We start from the raw sequence: 6,293 nt of genomic DNA, 5'->3' as shown, positions 1-6,293 counted from the left end.
CAAACGGGAACATAAATATTAGATGGCCACTGACAAATTAAAAGCAATGGCAAATTCCTTTACCCAGTGTGGTAAAAATGTGGAACTTGTTACTGCAGGGACTAACTTAACCAAATAACAGAAGTAGATTCCATGTGGAGCTAGAAGAGTGAAAGGAGAGGAGAGGAACAGAAGGAAATGTTGGTAAGTCTAGGGTAATGAGAGGGGAGGAGTCTACTGTGGTGAATAGTTGATCAGTTTTGCCAAATGCCTGTTGGCCTGCAGTGTGTGAAAATTCATACTTCTGTCTATTGCAAGTTCCTCTCTCAAATTATTGGAAGTTGGTGGTGTGAGACAAGTTTTGAAAGCGTGTTTATTCTTGCAGTAATGCACAAACTTCTGCAAATGTCTGCAAGCTCTGGAATTCCCACCCTGACTAATCACTTCTCCCTCATGGCAATTTGTGATATGTTGCTTCTCCAGAACTCTTTGGAATGTTTTCAAGGTCAAAAGCATCATTTAAACTTAAGCTGTTGTTTAAAGTTGTGCTTGGAGTCAGCAGAGTCAAAAATACCATGGTACTGAACATTTAAACCTCTCAGAGGTCAAAAGTTTACAACATCTCCATTACATTTGAATTTAACCCTTCACCTTCTCCAGCTTTCATTAGTGATGTTGAGGTACATTTTAGTGTCAATATATCTAGATATTTATCAAGAACAGTGTTTATATACAATCTTATCCACTTAGAAAGACAGAAAATAATTGTACATGAAATAAAGAAAAAATATGTATTTGGGCTTGTTTGCCCTTTGTTTGACACTCTAGTACTGCTCCTTCCAATTATCTTTATTTAGAATTTATCATTAATTTATCCATTTTTAAGTTATCAAATTATGCTATGATTACTTCTTCCCTATGTTCTTTGGTATAAAAATGTTTAAAATATATAATTTATTTTAAATTTATTCGAACTATTGTTTAACTTACCCTTTTGTTCCTTTGAGAAATTGAAGGAGCTATGAGTAAGAGTATAGTTTTACATTGTGAAAAAATACAAAGTGCTGGAGAAAGTCTGCAGGTCAGGTAGCTTCTAGGGAGGGAATGGAAAGGCGACATCGGGTCAGGACTCTTTTTCAGACTGGATTTCACAGAACAGTACAGCACAACAGGTTATTTGGACCACAATGTCTGTGCCGAACATGATGCCAAGGCCAACTCTTATCTGCCTGTAAAAAATCTATATCGCTCCATTCCATGCATATCCATGTACTTATCCAAAAGTCTCTTAAATGCCACTCTTATCTGCCTCCACCACCACTCCTGGTAGCACATTCCAGGCACTCATCATCCTCTGTGTAAAACAACTTGCACTGCACATCGCTGCACCTGCTGAGTTTCTCCAGCATTTTTGTGTACCTTCGATTTTCCAGTATCTGCAGTTTCTTCTTGAACACTTTGTCTACTCCACTGTGAAATCTCCTCAAGGTATGCCTACTTTGAAGAAGTTCTCCTCCTCCCTCCAGAGACAGTTTCACAACCTCCTCTCGAACAGTGCACCCGCTGAGTTTCTCCAGCATTTTTGTGTACCTTTGCACTGCACATCTCCCTTAAACTTTCCCCCTCCTATCTTAAACCTATGCCCTCAAATATATGATTTTACTTCGGAGTCACGTGCGTGACTACGTGAAGAGCCCGCTCAGCACGCATGTGCGGCATTGCGTTCAGCAGTGCAACAGCGGCCGCAGCGGGAGTCAGGCGCTCCCGCTACAGTTTAAAAGACGGACCGTCAGGTAAGCTACTCTGAGGTCGGTTTTCTGTTGGCAAGGAGAGCCTTCTGCTTTGTTTCCACAGCATGAATATGAACAAGAAAAGGCTCTTGAAGAAACCTGTTCCCCGCTCGACTCCAACGGAGGAGCGTTCCATCAGTGGGGGACAGGAGGCGATAGGACCGCTTACCCGGCGCTCCGCCATCCCCGGCACCGGGCCGAGCCCAGTCTCGCTAGCGCCTGAGCAGCGGACTGGATGCAAAGCCACCAGGAAGACCATCCGGCCGGTGGTTTCCTATTCGTCGGACGGGGACGTCTCACCACCCGTTCGGGGGAGAGACAGCCGCCTGAGCCGCCTGGAGCGGCTCCTGGAGCAGGTGCTCCAGCGAGACTCGCTGCGTGAGGAGCAGTCTCGCAGGGGGAGTTCAGGCACTCCCTCCACAGTGCCTTGTGCACTGGCCATCGCTTCCCCCTCATCCGAGGGCAGCTTTGGCGACCAGGACTGGGCTGGTCAGGAAGAGGGGATGCTGGCTGAAGAAGTCGGGAGTGTGCCAGGGGTGCAGGAACAGGAAGAGCTGCTGGGTGTGGTGGGCCGCTACGTGGCAGCCCCACGTGCAGGAAGGTCATTAGAGCCTAAACTAGCGGCCAGCATTAACCACCCTTCCAACAGGCCCCTACAGGAGCAGGTCGTTAATGAGGTCTTAGAATTATACACAGCTCCTGAAAATTGTGTATCACTCAAAGTGCCGGCTGTCAACAGCCAAATCTGGGGGCATGTTGGGACAAATATTCGAAATCAGGAGCTGAAACTGCAGCGGATCCTCAGGCTCCTGACGTCAGCCATCACATCATTTGCTCGTTCTGTGGACAATACAGAAATGACCACAAACCAACAGGACACTCTCGCACTGTTGTGCACCATGCAGTTCGAGATAAATAACCTCCGCAAAGAAATTATAAGACCTGCCCTCAATCCAAAATTCGCCGGGTTGTGCAAAATCCCAACCACTGAGCCAGACACACTGCTCTTTGGCAAAGACCTCACTAAAAAAGTCAAGGATATGGAAGAGGCCTCTAAAACTTTCGGTCTCAGGAGGGCAGGCCCCGGGACGAGCAAACCCAAAACAAAAATACCCAAGCGGCAGCACCCCATCGCGTCCACCAGTCGGCGTCTACCCTATGGGACTGGTGAAAGCTCGGGGTCCGCACATCACCACCGGAAGTCTTTTTTAGACCAAGGCCCAGAGCGGACCCCATGGAAAATGCGCCACCCCCAAACATCACCGCCACGTCAGACAACGAGCAAGACTCGCTGGTCTGGGAAGAGACAGAAGAAACACTCATAACCATGGAGGTAGGTGGGTCTGGTTCCAACCAGCATATAGAAAGTAGGGGCGCAATACTAACAGGGGGAGATTACACCTGTTTAAGGAAGCATGGGAGTCTATCACGAGTGACAAGTATATACTCAATAGCATTAGTGGATACAAAATACAATTTATACTAGAAAAATTGTCACCAGTTCAACATTCACCCCAGAGGGTCTTTTCCCTCTCAGTTAAAGAGAAACGAGAGGGACAAGCTGAACTGGTGAGACTAATCACTAAGGGTATCATTGAAAAAACAAAACATGAACCCTTGGAATTTGTGTCAAATATATTCACTAAAACTAAAAATGATGGTGGGTGTCGCATCATCATTGACTTAACTTCACTAAATATGTTTGTTAAGTATGTACATTTCAAAATGGAAACGTTTGTTACTGCCAAACAACTGATTTCCAAAGGATACTTCATGGCAAGCATTGACCTCAAAGATGCTTACTATTCAGTACCCATTCACAAGGATCATCGCAGATACCTGAAATTTACCTGGATGGGGCAGCTATGGCAGTTTAAAGCATTACCCAATGAGTTAACATCAGCCCCAAGATTATTCACCAAGATACTAAAACCAGCCCTGGCAATATTAAGAAGACAAAAACATATTGTCATGGCATATCTTGATGATTTCTTAATAGTAGGCAAGACCATGGAATTGGCTATATCAGCTGTGTCAGCTACCAATCAGTTGTTCGAAACCTTGGGATTTGTCTTACATCCAGATAAATCTAAGTTGAAGCCATCCACAACCATGGACTACTTGGGCTTCATAATTAACTCAGCCCACATGTCTGTAACTTTGCCAAAAGACAAAACAACTGAATTGGCACAATCATGCAACAATTTAATGGTCAACGAGCGACCAACTATTCGACAAGTAGCAAGAGTAATTGGGAAAATGGTAGCAGCATTTCCGGCTACACAATTTGGACCTTTGCACTATCAAAACTTACAAAGAGCAAAGGTACAGGCACTAAAACGACATGCAGGTCATTATGATCGTATCATGAAATTACCCACTGAAGCAATATCAGAACTACAGTGGTGGGCAGAAAACGTTTGGCATAGTTTCAGCCCTATCATCATCATTAACCCTACTTTAGTTATCCAAACAGATGCCAGTGCTCAAGGCTGGGGAACGACTAAGTCCATATCCAGCACAGGTGGTAGATGGACTAACCTAGAGTCATCATTACTACTTACACTGGGCATTAACTATCTAGAGATGTTGGGTGCCTTTTATGGTTTAAAAGCATATGCATCCAATATGCATCACTTGCATGTTCAGTTACAAATAGACAATACTACGGTGGTGGCCTACATTAACCATATGGGCGGCATAAAATTGATATCATGCGACAAATTGGTCAACACAATTTGGCAATGGTGTGTCGAAAGACATATTTGGCTATCAGCAACTTACCTGCCAGGTAAGCTAAATACAGTGGCAGACACCAGGACACGCAAATTTAATGACAACACCGAATGGATGATAAACCCCAAAGTGTTTGCAAAAATTATTAAGCAATATGGCACGCCAGATATCGACCTATTTGCATCAAGGCTAAATCACCAGGTACCTATGTATGTCGCTTGGGAACCAGACCCTGAGGCAGCAGCGGTAGATGCGTTCGCGCTGGATTGGGGAAATTTCTTCTTCTATGCATTTCCTCCCTTCTGCCTCATCAGCCGGGTACTACGCAAAATACAAATGGACTCTGCTTCAGGTATTTTGATAGTACCCGACTGGCCTACACAGCCATGGTTCCCATTACTCCACGACATGGTTGTTGAAATCCCGATGATATTTCCCAGTAACCCAGAATTATTAACACACCCAGTGTCTGGCATAAGCCACCCGTGCCATGAAAAAATCAAACTCCTGGGTTGCAGATTTTGAAAAGACCGTTACTGGGACTGGGATTGTCAGAAAAAAACGTCAACACCATGTCAGCATCCCTCCGAACATCCACAAGAAAACAGTACTTGTCCAGCATCAAAAAGTGGGAGAAGTACTGCTTGGATATAGGGACCACCTACTCAACCGCTACAGTTACCAACGTACTGGAATTCCTGGCGAACCTTCACCACGATGAAGGACTCAGCTACAGTGCCATCAACACAGCTAGAAGTGCCCTGTCTGTCTATTTAAAACAAGCTCCAGGACAACAGGCCATGGGGTCCCACCCGCTGGTGGTCAAACTAATGAAGGGTATTTACAACTCTAACCCCCCTAGACCAAGGTACACCCATACATGGGATGTCAGTGTGGTCCTGACATACCTCAGGGGATGGCCACCAGCCAGATCCCTCAACCTGGAACAATCTACGCTCAAAACACTCATTTTGATGGCACTTGTATCTGCACAGAGGGTCCAGTCACTACACCTATTGCGACTGGACAACATGATCACAGCTCCAGACCAGATCTCTTTCATTATCCAGGGACTGATCAAACAGAGCAGACCAGGAACACCTAATCCTGTCGTGGAATTCCGGGCTTACCCGCCAGAACCACGGTTATGTGCCATGACCCACCTACTGTCCTACATAGACACAACCAAAAATATTCGAGGGAGTGAAAAAGCCTTATGGGTCAGTCATAAAAAACCTTATGGTCGGGTGACGAGCCAAACCATTTCGAGATGGCTCAAGCAGGTGCTAAAAGCTGCTGGGATAAACACTAACATGTACAAATCTCACTCCACCAGGGCAGCATCCAACTCGACGGCCAAAAGAATGGACGTGCCTATAGACCACATCCTGGCTACAGCAGGATGGTCGGGGGAAAGAACGTTCCGAACTTTTTATAATAAGCCGTTGGCAAAACCTGCTTTATTTGCAGAAATTTTTTTACAGACTGCAAATATTTAATTTAAGCCCAGGGGAGCAATTTAATTTCTTTGTTGTTATTGTTAATAAATACTGTTGTATTTTTCTACAAACAGATTCATTGGTTGATTACGATAACACACTTCCTCCCTCAAGGACTTCGGCAGTGAGTGAAGTAATAACTGTTACACGGTTTGAAATCACAGAGCTTTAAAATCTTCACGTAGTCACTCACGTGACTCCGAAGTAAAATAGTAAGATTAAACGAGAACTTACCAGTTTGAAGTTTGATCTGTATTTTATGAGGAGTTACGATGAGGGATTACGTGCC

Source organism: Amblyraja radiata, chromosome 9, assembly GCF_010909765.2.
Source record: "Amblyraja radiata isolate CabotCenter1 chromosome 9, sAmbRad1.1.pri, whole genome shotgun sequence".
Classification (NCBI taxonomy): domain Eukaryota; kingdom Metazoa; phylum Chordata; class Chondrichthyes; order Rajiformes; family Rajidae; genus Amblyraja; species Amblyraja radiata.
The sequence above is the reverse complement of the archived record's forward strand: the minus strand, read 5'-3'. Positions refer to the sequence as shown.